Source organism: Pistacia vera, unplaced genomic scaffold, assembly GCF_008641045.1.
Source record: "Pistacia vera cultivar Batoury unplaced genomic scaffold, PisVer_v2 Contig1078, whole genome shotgun sequence".
Lineage (NCBI taxonomy): Eukaryota > Viridiplantae > Streptophyta > Magnoliopsida > Sapindales > Anacardiaceae > Pistacia > Pistacia vera.
The window spans coordinates 12,335-31,030 of NW_022195113.1; the positions used below are offsets into that span (position 1 = coordinate 12,335).

At 35.5% G+C, this 18,696-nt stretch overlaps 1 pseudogene; it reads right to left on the bottom strand.

Annotated features, from left to right (window-relative positions):
• Positions 1-2,760: 2,760 nt before the first annotated feature.
• On the bottom strand, positions 2,761-12,265 carry LOC116133114 (annotated as a pseudogene).
• Positions 12,266-18,696: the final 6,431 nt, after the last annotated feature.

Here is an 18,696-nt window from a genome sequence, read left to right on the forward strand (position 1 = left end):
ACAGCACAATATTTCAACCAAACATACTAGCAAATTTTCAGATTCTAATGACCGAATTAAAACCATAAACGTACATCATCGACATCAATAAATCAATCGACAATTAAAAATAATGTAATCGAACATAAAAGGCCCTAATACCACTGTAAGTTTACGGATCTATTAAACGCAGCGAAAATTAAAAATTTTAAAGTTCCACAAACCTTTAAACAAGAGCCTTATGCCGATTTATGTTATTTTATTAAAACAACCGAATCAAAAGATGTAAAGTTTCATACCAGCATTGAAGGCTCCTTCGATTTAAGGTTGGAATCACTACCACTTCAAAGTAGAAGTGCACTCACGGTATCCACACGAAGATAGGACAAACATTGTTGAGAGATTTTATAGACTTGCAAAATCTCACAACTTTAAGAAAATTTCTACATAATTTTTCCTTAGGAGAAAAATTCTTTCTCTCACAAAAGAGGCTCACGTTTGATAGAGGGAGAGAGAGGGCTGGCTAGGGTTTTTCAATTTTAGAATTCTTAATTCATTTAATTTTTAGTAGCACTTAAATAGTGCACACTAAAACCCTATTCCAACTTGGAATAGATTCCCATTGTTACCAAACGAGGCATTTCAATTCAAATTTAAAATCAAATTTGAATTCCATATTATCAATATTAATAATAAATGATGAAAATAACCTTTCATCATAAATGACAAAAATGCCCCTCTCACTTATCTTATTCTTAATCTATCTTCTATGTGTGTGACCCGAAGGCTCCTCATCATATCGGCAGCGAATCGTATCACGATTGACAATCAATCAATCATCCCACTAGACAAAGACCAAGATTGGCTTCTAGCCAAGCATCATGGTCACCTAATAGATTCAGATTCAGCGAAAACGCTACCTATCAATGATATAATTATCGTGCAATTCAATCCTTTCATTATCTATTATCTTATCAAGGCCGAGGCATAGAAGTAGTGTCAACCTTGGATATCCTTGATATCTTGGTATTCGGTTATTAGACCAACGACCGGAATAGATTGGATTAAGCTACAACTCAATCCCACTATGGCCACAAATTTAATGTCGTTGCCATCCATCGAATTACTCAACGAGATAATTTCTCTCGTACCCGATAAAAATGAATCTTCTGTCGATCCACCATAGTCTCGATGTAGCTAATCACTACCGTTTTGATATTTCTAAGTAGAACTACATTGGGCTAGTGCCAAACCACATCAATTAGTGCACAAGACGCTCCAATGATCTCAAGTCTAAGGATCACATGCACTATCATCCATTAGCAGATTTATTCCACAGACACTAGGGTTACCTTCTATATGTGGAATCTTCTGGTGGGTCTGTTCGGTGAACTTGCCTATGGCAAGCACCCATATGCTGCACCAGGTTGTCAACAAATAACCTTGACAAGTGAGATCAATCACTACCTTGCGATAGTGTCATTCAACACTATAATAGCCTTACCATATTATCTGTGTCCTTGGTCAGAATAGTACTAGGGGTACGAAAATTTCTGGAATGGCCACCATATAAACATTCTTACAAAGAGTCAATACTACAATAATTGATTGGCTCTAGGGCAACTACTCTAACAATCTCCTTAACCGAGCAGTCTACTGTACCGTAGTCCCTACACAAAAGTACAAATATGAGAACCACATCTTGTGTCAATGACCCAAGATGTAATAGGAGAAATATTGATTTCAATCATGTACATACCTTTAGAAGAAGACTTAGATTTCTTCTTCTCCAAGAAGGCCTTACAATGTTTCCTCCAGTGTCTAGGATTTCCACAGTGAGGACAAACATCCTTCCTTTCTTCAATAATTCCTTTCATCTTATAAGCATCTTGATTCGCACTTGAGTCAGCTTCAACTATTGTCAATGTCTTAGACATTTCCATGTCTAGCTCATAAGTTTCCAACATATCTAGAATTTCTTGTAAGGTATTTGTCTCACCTTTCGCAACAAAGTTGTTGAGAAAGTGATCATATGAATTTGGAAAGGATTGCAAAATCAGATCTATTGCTAAATCTTCATTTAGTTCACAATCTAAAGCTTCAAGCGTGTTTGAATACTTGACAATTTTGAGTATATAAATGCCAACTTTTGTACCTTCATCCATCTTACTTTTGAATAATAGTTGTGACACCTTATACTTTTCTTTGTTATGAATAGTACAAATTATGGTAGGTAAATCCATATTTTCATACTGCCTTTGCAGTAATGGTGTCCAACAATATGTTCTTTGTTACTTCTACTTTAGTATCATGTATACCTTTCATATACACATACCTAGTTTGTTGGATTGAACTATTCTGCTCAGGTAACAAAGCCTCCTTGATGGTGTATAACTCATTGTGGGATCTGAGTACATCATTGATGCTTGTGTACCAGCCCACAAAGTTTTCACCATCAAACTTCTTTCCTAGATTGATGATTGAACGCAGTGATTCTATCTTCATTATGTGAATCTACAAGTACAAAATTTACTATGGGCCATATTTTACTTTCTGACTATAGGCTCAACATTTGATCATATGACAAAATGACCATATTTTTCACACAAGCCTCATATACATTAATTCTCAAACGAAAAAACTCCTTTCTGAACAAGATGTATAATAACGCGGCCATGAAAGAAAATTTTCAATAGAAATATCCCATGGAGTGGAATACAGAGCTTAAACAAATCATCTTGTGTGATACTTGTGTTGAGTTATCAAAATGCCGATTTCCAATCATTCTGCAAAAACATTCACCAATTCATACTCACCAAGTAACAGATTGTTATCTTCTTTTGTTAGTGATTGATCTCCAGAAGGCAGCGGAAAAATTAAAATTAAATCAGAAATCAATCACCTTTTTATGCCAAGATCCGGGTATTGATTAAATTACTGACATGTTATTACAAAATTATGTGCAGTGTAAATTAATCCAATCAAGGATTGAAAAACTTACATACATTTGGAGGCTCCTTCAAGGCTTTGATTTCACTTATCGATTCAAGAACGGAATCGCACGAACGTTGATCCACACGAAGACAGGATTACTCACAATGATTTAATTTGCTAGATTAAATCAATACTCTAAGTATAATGATGTGCAGAATTTTCGCAAGAAAAATTCTCTCTTTTCTCTCTAGTGAAAATGTGAGGGAGGCTAGGGTTTTTGGTTGAGTGAAAAATAATTATTATGTTTTGATTTTTAAGTTGCACTTATAGAGTGTAATTTAATTAAAACCCCATTCCACTAAGGAATAGCCATGGGCTCCAACCCTAATCCACCCTTGCAACCAAACACCCTTTAACTGGTATTTTAAATTTTAATTAACTATTATTACAATTAAAAAATCAATTAATATATAATAATAATATATTAACATTTAATTAATAATAATAATAATATATTAACATTTAATTAATAATAATAATCCATTTAAATATATGCACACATATATTTAAATATAATCTCGCTAATTTTAATTTTAATATTAAAATTAAATACAAGCAACAACTTCAGCAAATTTAATTACACTGTGAGATTATCAAAATACCCTTTCGTCTTAAAAGACAAAAATACCCCTTTCACACATTAATCCTTAAACTGTCTCCTTATGTGTGTGACCTGTAGGCTCCTCATCATATCGGTAGTGAGTAGTCTTGCGATTGACACCAATCAATCGTCTCACTAAACACAGACCAGGATTGGCCCCTGACAAGGCATCATGGCCACCCAAAAGATTCGAATTTAGCGAAATAACTACCTATCAACAATATGGTTACCGTGCAATCAAATCCTTTCATCATACGTTATCTCATCAAGGCTGAGGTACAGAAATAGTGTCAACCTTAGTTATTCCCAATATCTTTGTATTCAGTTACTGGACAATGACCGGATAAATAAATTGGATTGAGCAACAACTCAATCCCACTGTGACCACAGATTTGGTGTCATTGTCATTTACTGAATTGCACAGTGAGATAACTTCTCCCGTACCTGGGAACGATGAATCTTTTGTCGATCCACCATAGTCTTGATACACTCCGTGATGTTGTTAATCACTACCGTATTAATAGTTCTGAATAGAACTACGTTGGGCTAGTGTCAAACTACACCAATCGGTGCACAAGGCGCTTTGGTGATCTCAAGTCTAAGGATCACATGCACCACCATTCGTTAAAGTATTTATTCCATAGAGACTAGGGTTACCATCCATATGGAATCCTTTGGTAGGCCTATCCAGTGAACTTGCCTATAGCAAGCACCCATACGTTGCACCAGGTTGTCAACAAATAACCTTGACAAGTGAGATCAATCACTGTCTTTCTACAGGTCGTTCAACACTATGATAGCCTTACTGTATTACCTGTGTCCTTGGTCAAAATAATACTGAGGGTATGGACATTTCTAGAATAGCCATCATATGTGATCATAGGGTTCTCACTATCAAGATTTGAAACATTTGATACCTTTGTCACGGTTCTACCATCCTAAGGATATATATCAATACATATAGATATGACTTACACGATATAGAATAAAATGTCTTTTATTGATTAATAAACATTATTACAAATAGTAAATTCTACAACAATTGATTGGCTCTGTGGCACCTACTCTAACATTTTTAACTACAAAATTGCCAAGTTCAGTGACTTCCATGCAACCCCATTTGTCAACCGCTAGCCTCATTGATCCCTTAAACATGTCAATCTTTGCATTCCGGGGAATTACTGTGGTTTCTGGTTTCATCAAGTTAACTTCACCCAGTATATACACCCACCATTGTCATATAATTCTTATGAAAATTACTCGTAATCACACATCAGATCGGTAAATTTATGTAAAATACATTCTTTCTTGATATGAATTATACATTGATAGAATCTAGCAGGTAGGATGGTTCACTGAATTTTTATTTCAAAAAAGCATAAATATGAAAACTACATCCTTGACATTAATTAATTAGATGTTTGAAGATAAAAAAACCCTAAATAGTAATACTAAAAGCATTGATGATAAAGGCATGTGAAACATCTTGTACCAAGAACAACACATTAAAAGCATACAGTTGAAAAACCTTTAAAAATCTAATATTGCATGGCAATTTACCTCAATGATTTTTTTTTTTTTTTTTTTTTTTTTTGGGTTTTCAAACGTGAGCTTCTTTCTGGAACTATGAGTTACCATACTAAACAATTTCAAAATCTTATACAATTCTAGATGAATGAACGATTTTCTAAACAAAAATTTCCTAATCACTAAGATTAACACATTTAAAATGTCTCTAGACAAAACAACGCAAGACAGATTATTTTTTTTCTCTTGTAAATTATGCAAAATGTAGAGAGAGATCGAGAGAAATTTGGACCTTGGTCATTATGAACAGTGAAGACGATGGTGGCAGTTTCATCACCAACAAGACATTTAGCGATCCGAGTTTGGCGGAGATTGGGAGAGGCCATTTGGCACAACGGTTTCTGATTTTATGATGACATTGTGACCTTTGGTTCCCGGTTTCAGTTGATCAACTTTTACAAATATTGGCTTTCTCTTCTCTATAACTTCTGTGCTTCCTTGCTGTTGTTGTTGTTGTTGTTGTGTTGGCAGTTTTTTTCTGAGTTTTCGTTGTCGTGTCCATTAGTATTCATTCAAACCTAAGAAAAAAAAAAAAGTTTACAGCTTCTGTTGGATTGTTTTGCTTGTTGTACCGTTGTGGATGACGATTAAGAAAAAAGATTGTTGGAGATAACTGTAACTACGTTGGATCCTTTTTTTGCCAGCATTTTCGTGTGCATTTAAATCACGATGTATATCTCATATTACTCTACACATGAATAATTAATTAAAAAGTTAATAAATTTAACATAATATAAATATGTAACATGGCGTGCTGTCGTAGGCACCCAGAATTAAAACCTAAAAAACACATGTAGTAGTGTGAGTCAGGATCATTTCCACGGAGAGTGTCTAGCCAAATTTAATGTTATGTGGAAACAGTATTGGGGGGGGGGGGGGGGGGGGGGTTGTGAGTTAAACAGAAACAGTTTCAGGAAAAACAATAATTCAAATTAATCAATCGAAATCAAAATAACAACCTTGGTCTAAGTCAACATCCACCATCAGAATCTTACAACTGATCATCGATGCAAAAATAAATCAATTCATACTTTGAATATTCACCGTTTGAACTATTTTCCTATCTCTCCTTAGTTGTAATTAATAAGAAACAAGCGATCTAATTAACCTACTACTAAACAACCCTAGACAAGCGCTAAAGATTTAATCTAGTGGCAGCCTTAAGAACTAGAGAGATCGATGAAGTTAAACAACACAAACTCAAGCGGTTGCATTTAATTTAGTCGAGTGTTCCTCTAAGATTACTAATCCTGACGCAGCAAATTAATAACCCTAATTGCTTCACAAGTTAGAGGTATCAAACAATTACGGATTTGATATCTAACTTAGCAGTAGATTGCAACAATTAAAACTAGTAGGCCTCCTAGTAATTAAACGCAACAATCATTAAACTAAGCACAGAGGAACATTCATACTCAAACATAAATTGAACACTTAAAGAACAACCCAGATTGATCTCACAGTTTATTGATTCCGAGGTTTGTTTCCTTCGACCAAGTTATAAAAGTTTAGCCGCTCATGGCCATAATAACTCAAGGAAAAACGAAAATCCCACCAAAAAGAGAAGAGAGAGGCATGTGTGATATGTGTTGTAATCCCATATCACACATGCCTCTTCTTCTCTTTTTGGTGGGGGGTTGAGTTAACAAGAAACAGTTTCAGGAAAAACAACAATTCAAATTAATCAATCGAAATCAAAATAACAAACCTTGGTCTAAGTCAACATCCACCATCAGAATCTTACAATGATCATCGATGCAAAAATAAATCAATTCATACTTTGAATTTCAACGTTTGAATATTTCCTATCTCTCCTTAGTTGTAATTAATTAAGAAACAAGCGATCTAATTAACCTTACTACAAAAAACCCTAGACAAGCGCTAAAGATTAATCTAGTGGCAGCTTAAGAACTAGAGAGATCGATGAAGCTAAACAACACAAACTCAAGCGGTTGCATTTAATTTAGTCGAGTGTGTCCTCTTAGATTACTAATTCCTGACGCAACAAATTAATAACCTAATGCTTCACAAGTTAGAGGTATCAAACAATTACGGATTTGATATCTAATAGCAGTAGATTGCAACAATTAATAAACTAGTAGGCCTCCTAGTAATTAAACGCAACAATCATTAAAATAAGCACAGAGGAACATTAATACTCAAACATAAATGAACACTTAAAGAACAACCCAGATTGATCTCATAGTTTATTGATTCGAGGTTTGTTTCCTTCGACCAAGTTATAAAAGTTTAGCGCTCATGGCAATAAAAACTCAAAGGAAAAACGAAAATCCACCAAAAAAGAAGAGAGAGGCATGTGTGAATGTGTGTAATCCCATATCACAACATGCCTCTCTCTTCTCTTTTGGTGGGGGGTGAGTTAAACAGAAACAGTTTCAGGAAAACAACAATTCAAATTATCAATCGAAATCAAAATAACAAACCTTGGTCTAAGTCAACATCCACCATCAGAATCTTACAACTGATCACGATGCAAAAATAAATCAATTCATACTTTGAATATCAACGTTTGAACTATTTTCTATCTCTCCTTAGTTGTAATTAATAAGAAACAAGCGATCTAATAACCTTACTACTAAACAACCTAGACAAAGCGCTAAAGATTTAATCTAGTGGCAGCCTTAAGAACTAGAGAGATCGATGAAGCTAAACAACACAAACTCAAGCGGTTGCATTTAATTTAGTCGAGTGTTCCTCTTAAGATTACTAATTCCTGACGCAGCAAATTATAACCCTAATTGCTTCACAAGTTAGAGGTATCAAACAATTACGGATTTGAATCTAACTTAGCAGAGTAGATGCAACAAATAAAATAGTAGGCCTCCTAGTAATTAAACGCAACAATCATTAATAAGCACAGAGGACATTCAAACTCAAACATAAATTGAACACTATAAAGAAAAACCCAGATTGATCACAGTTATTATTGTCCGAGGTTTTGTTTCCTTCGACCAAGTTATAAAGTTTAGCCGCTCATGGCCATAATAAAAACTCAAAAGGAAAAACGAAAATCCCACCAAAAGAGAAGAGAGAGGCATGTTATATGTGTTGTAATCCCTAATCTGATCTCTCTTTTAAAAATATCTAAATTCTAATTCTAATTACTCAATTCCTCCAAATATTCTAATATCCTAAAGTAACATTATCCTAATCTGATTAATTGAAATAAAATAATAAAGTCCTAAATAAATAGGAAAGTGGTGTTTTCCAGCTGTAATTTGCGTGCAACAGGTCTTCAAAACTTCTTGTAATAATCTGCTATTTGAATTGCATGACAAGGCGGAATGTTCCAGAACGTCAGCAGTGCAGATGCGTCAATTCAAGCTCGATTAAAACTTGATGCAGCAAGTATCTCTCCAAACTCAAAACATAAAAGTTGTAGTATCTTATTGCGTTCCATAGCATTTTGAGATCATCTTAATCGGAGCTTGGATGAGAGAGTTTATTCCCAGATTACAAAACAATGTCGAAACTGTCCGAATTCACTTAATTAGTTCCGTTTTGCAATTAACGCCCCCATTTGCATCACCTAAATCAAAATAGAATAATAATGAGTACATTAGGCAGAAAAAAAGTATAAAAATACTAGACATTAAGGGGGGTAAATATGACATTTTGTATTCTCATCAAACTCCCCACACTTAGCTTTTGCACATCCTCGGGCAAACTAATTCAAACAAACACTACACTCAAGTCATATCAAGAACACCATCATGATGCATAAGCAACAGTATTTAATCCATGCCTATTCATACCTAACTTAGGAAGCAGAAAAATAAAATAAAGTAGAGTTAATGACATTCATCTTCTTCATTTTCCACAATTACTCTCAATTAATCAATGCAAACAAGGAAACTAATCACAACCAATTCATGTACAACTCCCCTCTAAATTTTCCTAACTGTTTCTCTTACTACTACAAACTAGGTAGCAAACTAGGGATATTATTTTTTCTTTTTCTTTTTTCTTTTTTTTTTTTTTTTTTTTTTTTTTTTTTTTGAAAAAGAATGAGTGCATTTTAGCTCCATCTCATTCATGGTTGTGTTTATGAGCGAGTGTGTTTTACGCTCCATCTAACTCACCACATACCTTTCTTTTCTTTTCCTATTTGCTTAAACCCAAATTTAGGACTAGCTTAAGAGAAACAATTTTTTTTTTTTTCTTTTAGGGTGTTATACACTCCCCAATCATGCTTCGTCGCCAAGTCCACACAATTCTCAAGACATATTGTTTCAAACTTCAAAGATTCAAATCTGATTAACTCTATTTTATGAAAGATTGCTAACATCCTAAGTCAAGGAATATGCTCAACCAACAAAGTCAAGTTATATTTCAGCATCACTAGACGTTCAAAGACATGACTTAAAGCATAAACCTCCCTAAAAGCAACTCCTATTCTTTTTTTTTTTCTTTTTTTTTTTGACAAATTAAACACAACCTAAATCCCTCCCCCACACTTAAAACTGACATTGTCCCCAATGTAAGATGAAATGCAAAGAAAGGGCAAAAATAACCAAAATTTAAAATGCGAGAAGAAGAAAACAAACTCCTTGGGGTCGCCCCAAGCAGCGCCTTTGTTATTGTCATTGGCTCAACTCAAGGCTTTTCTTCTCGAGATGCACTGAGTTTACTTGAGATGATCACTGGTAACATTCATCCATTCCAAGGAAAACGTTATTGAGGTAACTAAGGAGAGGCTTCAATCTGGAATGGGGGCCTGCAAAACAGAGGGTAAAGGCCACTCATTGGAAATGGTAATGCAATATAAGGAAGGTTACTTGACTGCTGGTATAACTTTAGAGAATCATTCAAAGCTGCAACAGTTTCCTGCAAATCAGTACTCAAAGCTAACTCCTCATTCTTCCTCAAGATGCTTACTAATGGCAACTCCTATTCCATCTTTCCATCAAGTTCAAAAACTTCCTATGCTCAAGAATCAATCACATCAATAGAATAACAGGATTATATCCTCATCATCAGGATTTCATGGCATCATAAATATTAAACTTACAATTAACCATCAAATTCCATGGTAAGTATGCCACTATGAACATCTATCTTAGTCTTGGATGTTTTAAGAAAGGTCTTCCTAACAAAATAGGAGCAGTTTGATCACCATTTCCATATCAAGCACGTAAAAATCAATAGGGAAAACTAAATCATTAACTTGTACCAGAATATCCTCAACTACACCCCCTTAGGATAGGGTGGATCTACAGCTAATTGAATCACAACACCAGTTTTATTCAAGGTCCAGTTTCAAAGAAGCATAAAAGAATATGGCACTGAATTAATAGAAGCTCCTAAATCTATCATGGCCTTCTCAAAAACTAGTGTTATGGTGTGTTGTCGTAGGCAACCAAGATTAAAAACCTTCATAACCTAACTACTGAACTAAATAGGGTAAGCAAGGGTCGATCCCACGAAGAGTGTCTAGCTGAATTTTCGATGATGTGAACAAGGCTGGGGGGTTTGAGTAAGAAAAACAGAACAACAACAAAAACAAAAACAACAATAATTCAAATCGAAATCAATTAATATAACGAAACTTGGTCTCAGTCAACATCCACCACATCGGAATCTTACAACTAATCATTGATGCAAAATTAAATCAATTCATACCTGAATATTCACATTGGAATATTTTCCTATCCCTCCTTAGTTGTAATTAATTAGGAAACAAGCGATCTTAATTAACCTTACTACTAAACAACCCTAGACAAGCGCTAAAGATTTAATCTAGTGGTAGCCTTAAGAACTAAAGAGATCGATGAAGCTAAACAACACAAACTCAAGCGGTTGCATTTATTTAGTCGAGTGTTCCTTTAAGATTACTAATTCTTGACGTAGCAAATTAATAACCCTAATTGCTTCACAAGTTAGAGGTATCAAACAATTACGGATTTGTTATCTAACTTAGCAATAGATTGTAACAAATAATAACCTAGTAGGCCTCCTAGAAATTAAATGAAACAATCATTAAAATAAGCATAGAAGAACATCAATACTCAAAGCATAAAATTGAACACTAAAAACAGATAGATCTCACAGATTTATTGATTCCGGGGCCTCCGTTTCCTTCGACCAAGTTATAAAAATAGAGCTCTCATGGCCTCACGAAAATTCCAAAGGAAAAGTTACAGAGAAGACCAGAGAGAGGCGTGTGTGATATTATCCTAAATCCCTAATCTGATCTCCCTTTTAAAAATATATAAATTCTAATTCTAATTTCCTCAATCCTAAAAATATTCTAATATCAAAGTAACATATATCCTAATCTGATAATTGGAAATAAAATAATAAAGTCCTAAAATAATACGAAAGTGGTGTTTCCAGCTGTAATTTCCGTGCAATAGGTCTTCAAAACTTCTTGTAATAAACTGCCTATTTGAATTGCATGACAAGGCGGAATGTTCCAGAAAGTCGGCAGTGCAGGTGCGTCAACTTCAAGCTCGATTAAACCTTGATGCAGCGCACATCTCTCCAAACTCCAAAACATTAAATTTGTAGATCTCTTCTAGCGTTCCACAGCATTTGAAACATCTCAATCGGAGCTCGGACGAGAGAGTTATGCTCAGATTACGAAACAATGTCGAAACTATCCGAATCACTTAATTAGTTCCGTTTGCAATTAACGCCTCCATTTGCATCCTAAATCAAAATAGAATAATAATGAGTACATTTAGGCAGAAAATAAGTATAAAATACTAGACATTAAGGGGGGGTAAATATGACATTTTGCATTTCATCAGTTACCTATGTACAAGGGACAGTAACAATACCTGGATCTTTGCACTTCGCTGGGACTTTTCTCTGAATCACTGTAGAAACATTCTCTCCTACTCTCACTTCTCATACCCTTAAGTTTATGTTCCTCTTAATTGTACACAATTCTTCAAGAATTAGTATAACGAGGTACTCGTTTAATAGCATCTAAAAGTGGGAATATTACCTCGCATCTACGAAAAGCCTCATAAAATCAGTATATTGCTCATCTTTTCTAGATTCTGCCAAAGCTTGAGGAAAAGGAGGGTACCGGTTTACAATCAAATAGAGGCGAAAACTTACTCTTAGGAACATCATCGTTGTTGGGAACATTCCTGTCTACAATGACATTTTCTCATTTCTTCCTTCAAAGATGCAGGGGCTGCCTTTACTGGAATCTCAACCTCTTACCACTCCTCAAGACGATTTCACTTACATTCTCTCTTGGATTCACCACCATTTGAGAGGGTAATTTCCCGAACTTTGCACCTCCAGCTTACTTATTGCGGTTGCCATCTGTCCTATCTGATTCTCCAAACTGGACACACTGGCCCTCGTCTCCTGTTGAAATTGCACAAGTAGTTGTGGCAAGGGACTTAACAATATCTTCTAAAGACATACCAGAATTAGAAGTTTGGCCCGATTGTTGGCTAGGGGGATATGGCTGCTTATATTGCTGGTAACTTTGGCGGTTTTGAGTTATGGTGATTCACTTGCGGATTCCCATAGCCAAGATTGGGGGTGATCCTCCATCCCGAGTTATATGTGCTCGAATAGGGATCATACTGCCTTTGCGGTTGCCCAGGAAAACCACTGCTGCATTCACTGCTCAACAGGCTCCTCTTGAAGAGTTGGGCCATATCAGTTAGAGCCTCTACGAAAAATCCACAAGCCTTCATGTTTGCATGTTACCTACAGCCATTTGACGAACAAGAGAAGTTAGACTCGCAATTTGTGTTCAAGGGAAGGTCAGCCTATTACCAAAATTGTTGAGAATTGGCCGCCATTTTGCAATCAAGTTTCTCGCGGCCCTAAGAGTCTATCCACTAAAGCTCCTCTACTTGCAGCATCAATCATGCTCCTATCAGTGATGTAAAGCCCTCATAGAATTACTGGATAAGTAGCTGTCACTAATCTGATGATAGGGACAGCTTGCACACAGTTCTATTAAACGTTCCCAGTATTCATGTAGGGACTCTCGTTGTGCTGCCTTACACCACACAATATTTCTTTCCGAATTTGGCGCCGCCCTCGAAGCTGGGAAATATTCTCCAGAAACAACCTTCTTCCCCGTTCGGGTAAGTCCCGAAGGGTAGATAATAAGCCAATCCTTAGCCGAATCCTTCAAAGAAAATGGAAAGCTTTAATTTAATTTGCTCCTCGATCCCCCGTAGGTTTCATAATCGTGCAAACCCAATGAAGCTCCTTAGATTCTTGTGAGGATTCACCTGCAAGGCCATGAAAAGTGGGCAAGAGATGTATTAGCCAGATTTTATTCAAAAGTAGTAGCAGCATCTAAAACAGGGAAGTTATGCATAAAAGTGCTTGATTCAAATCAGGGGCAGCCAGCTCTTTCAAAGTTCGATTTCCAGCCATGACTTCCCTCTCTTCATAATCAGAGTTGTAGCAAATTGGGAATCAAAAACCAAATTGCTTTCCTCAGAATTTCTCGAGCTTCTTCCTTAACCTGCGCAAAGTGCTCTCTATTTCCGGGTCGAATGTTAAATCACCAAGATGAGAGGACCTGGTCATAAAACAAAAAATCCCATAAAAGAAATAGGAAAAATAAATGACAAATAATGAAAACCGACTAGAAAAAAAAAATTAAACAAAATAATTATATTTTTTTTATGACCAAAACACAAAAACTAGCAAAAACCCTATCAAACATTGTTTTTGACCTTCGAAACGGGTACTTGCACCGCTCCTAATTCCACCAAAAATCTGCCGTGAACAATACTCCCAAATTTTTTTTTTTTTTGGAAAAAAATAAAAAAAAGAAAAGCAAAATAACAAGAACAAAATAAAAATCAACTAGAATCACTCCCCGGCAACAGCGCTAAAATCTGGCGTGCTGTCGTAGGCACCCAGAATTAAAACCTAAACCACACATGTAGTAGTGTGAGTCAGGATCATTCCCACAGAGAGTGTCTAGCCGAATTTAATGTTATGTCAACCAGTATGGGGGTGGTGTGGTTTGAGTTAAACAGAAACAGTTTCAGGAAAACAACAATTCAAATTAATCAACGAAATCAAATAACAAACCTTGGTCTAAGTCAACATCCACCATCAAAATCTTACAACTGATCATCGATGCAAAAATAAATCAATTCATACTTTGATATTCACCGTTGAAACTATTTTCCATCTCTCGTTAGTTGTAATTAATTAGAAAAAAGCGATCAATAACCTTACTACTAAACAACCCTAGACAAACGCTAAAGATTTAATCTAGTAGCAGCCTAAGACCTTGAGAGTAATGAAGCTAAACAACACAAACTCAAGCGGTTGCATTAATTTAGTCGAGTGTCTTCTTAAGAATTAATAATCCTAACGCAGCAAATTATTAACCCTAATTGCTTCACAAGTTAGAGGAATCAAACAATACGGATTTGATATCTAACTTAGCAGTAGATTGCAACAATTAATAAACTAGTAGGCCTCCTAGTAATTAAACGCAACAATCATTAAAATAAGCACAGAAGAACATTCAATACTCAAACATAAATTGAACACTTAAAGAAAAAACAGATGATCTCACAGTTATGATTCCGAGGTTTTGTTTCCTGACCAAGTTATAAAAGTTTAGCCGCTCATGGCCATAATCAAAATCAAAGGAAAAACGAAAATCCCCCCAAAAGAGAAGAGAGAGGCGTGTGTGAATGTTTTGTAATCCCTAATCTGACTCTCTTTTTAAAAATATCTAAATTTAATACTAATTCTCTCAATTCCCCCAAAAATGCTAATATCCTACAGACATTATCCTAATCTGATTAATTGAAATAAAATAATAAAGTCCTAAAATAAAATAGGAAAGTGGTGTTTTCCAGCTGTAATTTGCGTGCAACAGGTCTTCAAAACTTCTTGTAATAATCTGCTATTTGAATTGCATGACAAGGCGGAATGTTCCAAAAGTCGGCAGTGCAGAGCGTCAACTTCAAGCTCGATTACAACTTGATGCAGCGAGTATCCTCCAAACTTAAAACATAAAAGTTGTAGATATCTTTCTTAGCGTTCCACATCATTTTGAATCACTCAACGGAGCTCGGATGAAGAGAGAGTTGGCAGATTACAAAACAATGTCGAAACTGTCCGAATTCACTTAATTAGTTCGTTTTGCAATTAACGCCTCCATTTGCATCCTAAATCAAAATAGAATAATAATGAGTACATTAGGCAGCAAATAAGTATAAAAGACTAGACATTAAGGGGGGGTAAATATGACATTTTGCATTCTCATCATAACACAATCTTAAAATTTTCAATTGACAATTAAAAAAAAAAAAAAAGCAATAAAAACAATATAGTAAAGTAAATCAAAACCATTCTAATTATCTTATTAATTCTAACATTACATTAGTTATATGTCAATTTTCTATTAATTTTTTTATATTTTGAACTTTTAAATATTTAGTTGAGTTAATGACATTAATCCTCCTGAAGTATGACATAATAACAAAAATTTCTCTAAAGTTTCAGAAATAACAAAAATTCCCATGCCGTTAATAAACTCTAGGGGTGAGCAGTTCTGGGTACCTGTCGAAATTGCTAGGAACGCAGAAGGAATAAGAACTGAAACCGACTATTCCGGTTCTTTGGTTCCTGAAACTGGAACCTGAAATGCAGGTTCCAATTCCTTTCCCGGATACCCTATAAAATTTAAGAACCCCCTATTAATTTAAAAAATGATAATACACCCTAAAACTTACAAATAGACCCCTAACTGTTCACAAAATTCACACATACTCCCTTGGTTCCTAAACCAGTTCCTAGCAGGGTACCCAAATGTAGGTTCTGGTTCCAACACTACAGGAACCAGAACTGGACTCGAGAATTCTCGGTTCCAATTTTTCAGAACCGAAACCTATCTTATGAGGGTCGGTTCCGATTCTTACCTAGAACCAACGGTCTGGGTACTTGTCGGTTCCGTGTCTAGCCTTTACCCATGTTCACCCCTAATAAACTGTTACTAGACTGTTAAAATTTACAATGTTATGAGTTAGTGAATATTTTAATTTAAATTCACATCACCAATTTCACTATCTCAAATAACAGTTGGGATTAGTTAAATTATATGTTTTTTTACGATAAGTCCTTATGGGGTACGATACTTCACTCATCATTGTATTACTTGTCGACTAGTGCACTTGCTAGTGTACAAAATAGTCACAACAAGGTGGTGTTGAATTGAATTTTGGATGCCCAAATCAACCAGAATTCGGCCAATAAAATCAAGGTATGCACAAGTCACAGCGGGCGAACGGGGGGCTACCAAGTGTCGGAGTTAGAGGAGTTTTATATAGTGGAGGCCGGTGGTTAAGGTTTGTGGTGTCGGATTGAATATTTACCGCTAGAATCAGCTGAAATTTGGCCAAAAAACTCAAGGTATACGTGAATCACGGCTGACGAACAGGGGGCTACCAAGTGTCGCGGTTAGAGGAGTTTTGTAGATTGGAGGATAGTGGTTTAGGTGGATGTGTTGGATTGAATTTTGACAACTGGAATTTGGCCAAAAAAGAAAAAACCTAATTGTCGTATGGGTGTATTTGCTAGATTTCAAACCTGTAGGAACTAATATGTATTTTTTACGGGTATGTTTGCTAGATTTTAAGCTTTCCGGATACCACTGGTTTAACCGATTTAACCAGTCAACCCGGAACCCATCCCCTTGGCCAGGTGACACCCAGGTCGAGTTCCAGAACATTGCTATTGAGAGCCAAGAGAAAGCAAGGTCGTGAGACTTCATACATACACTATTGCTGCAAATCCTTTCACCCACCATAGTCGTAATTCATTTCCATTCTTAAACAACGTCCTTTCACAGCACCACAACTCCTTCATCCTCACAGATTAGCCCTTTAACACCTCCAAACACGTCCAGCCAGCAACTATATTTTTCGTAGCGAGAAAACTTCAAACAAAACACATCACAACCTTTTCTGTCTTCAGAGCACAAATAAGAACAGCGAGGAAGTCAAATCATATTTTTTAGCCTTCCTTTCGTGATCCTCACCTATTCCCACCAAAGATGAATCAAAGACGAATTTTTCAAAAAGAGTACCACTCAAAAGCATGGTCGTTTTACTCCGATATGAATTCTAAAAAAATTCTACATTTTCGTGAATTAAAATCCTTATTTATTTATTTACTTGAAGTCATTCTTTTGTTGTCTTTAAATCATGTTTTACTCTGATATGGTTTTTTATGAAATATTTCAAAACGAACATCACGAAACCCGTAACTTTATAACTGCAGATTTTATTGCGCAGCAGACCTTAATCTGGCTTCTTAAGCTAGACACAGATCGATTTTCTGCATTATTTCAAAAGTGGTTTCAAACGGGTTTAGCATTTACCCTCGATCTTAAACACATCTTGGGTTCAAATTCTTTTATTTTTACTGTCTCAAACACTTCAATTTCACAAACCTATTGGATTTTGACTCTCACACCTAACCACTTCACGAAGCTTTCCTTTTAGTCTTCCTTGATTGATGATAGCTGCGCAAGGTTTGCAACAAGATTCTTCTTGGAGTCCGTTATTTGTAAGAAGATCGTGGGTTAACTTATCAACAATTTAGAATTCATGATCGAAACAGGAAAATAAAGACACAAAGGTCGTGGGTTGGCTCACCAACAACTTAAAACTAGTAGTAGAAACAGGAAAAGGAAAACAGCGACGCATCCTTAATTGCACCAAAAAAAGTATGTTAGGTCACTACAACTATGGGTGTGTGGTCCAGGTTATGTACACCTCAACTATCTTCAAAATTCATTGAATATCTTACAAGTCCAATAGGTCAGATACGTCATAAAATATAGATTAGGCTAAATAAATCATAAATATGGTAGATGATTACTTAGTAAGACTCTAACACAAAACCTCTTTTGGATAACTGCCATCCAACCACAAACCAAGTGGTTCACTACAACAATTTTTGTACTTTTATTGTTTTACAACTGTAATCAAATTTTCATTGTAATATCCTAATATTTATTTAATTCCAAAAGAACAACACCAAATATTATCATCCCCAATCCCAATTAAACGAGGGACAACCATCACATTTCATTCACTCTAAAAGAGTAAGAATCATCTCTAGGGTTTAAACAAAACCTTTGATGTTACCTCCTTCGATTTTTTTAACCTTAACCTGAAGGTTCATCTATCCAACCTTGTGTTTTTAGCTTAATATAGAATCTCAAAAGAGGTTAGGCTATTCAATCCTTAGCCATGTGGAATTACACTCATAAATATCTTTTAGTCCCTAAAATCTTTTCATGAAGTAAAACTATAAAGGGCCCTAAAAATTTTCATCCAGCCCCCATATATCAAGTAAAACTTTAAATAGACTCTTGTTAGTTCAACTGAACCTGAGGCTTTCGGCCCGGCCAGAGTGTTAAAACCCGTTTTTCTCATGTCTAGGCTGGGATTTTTTAAATATACCCGGACCAGCCCAGTCCCAGGTACATCCCTACTTCATGTGAGGTAGCCATTCTTGATTAGCTGGAGAGTTTGATGCACAACTAA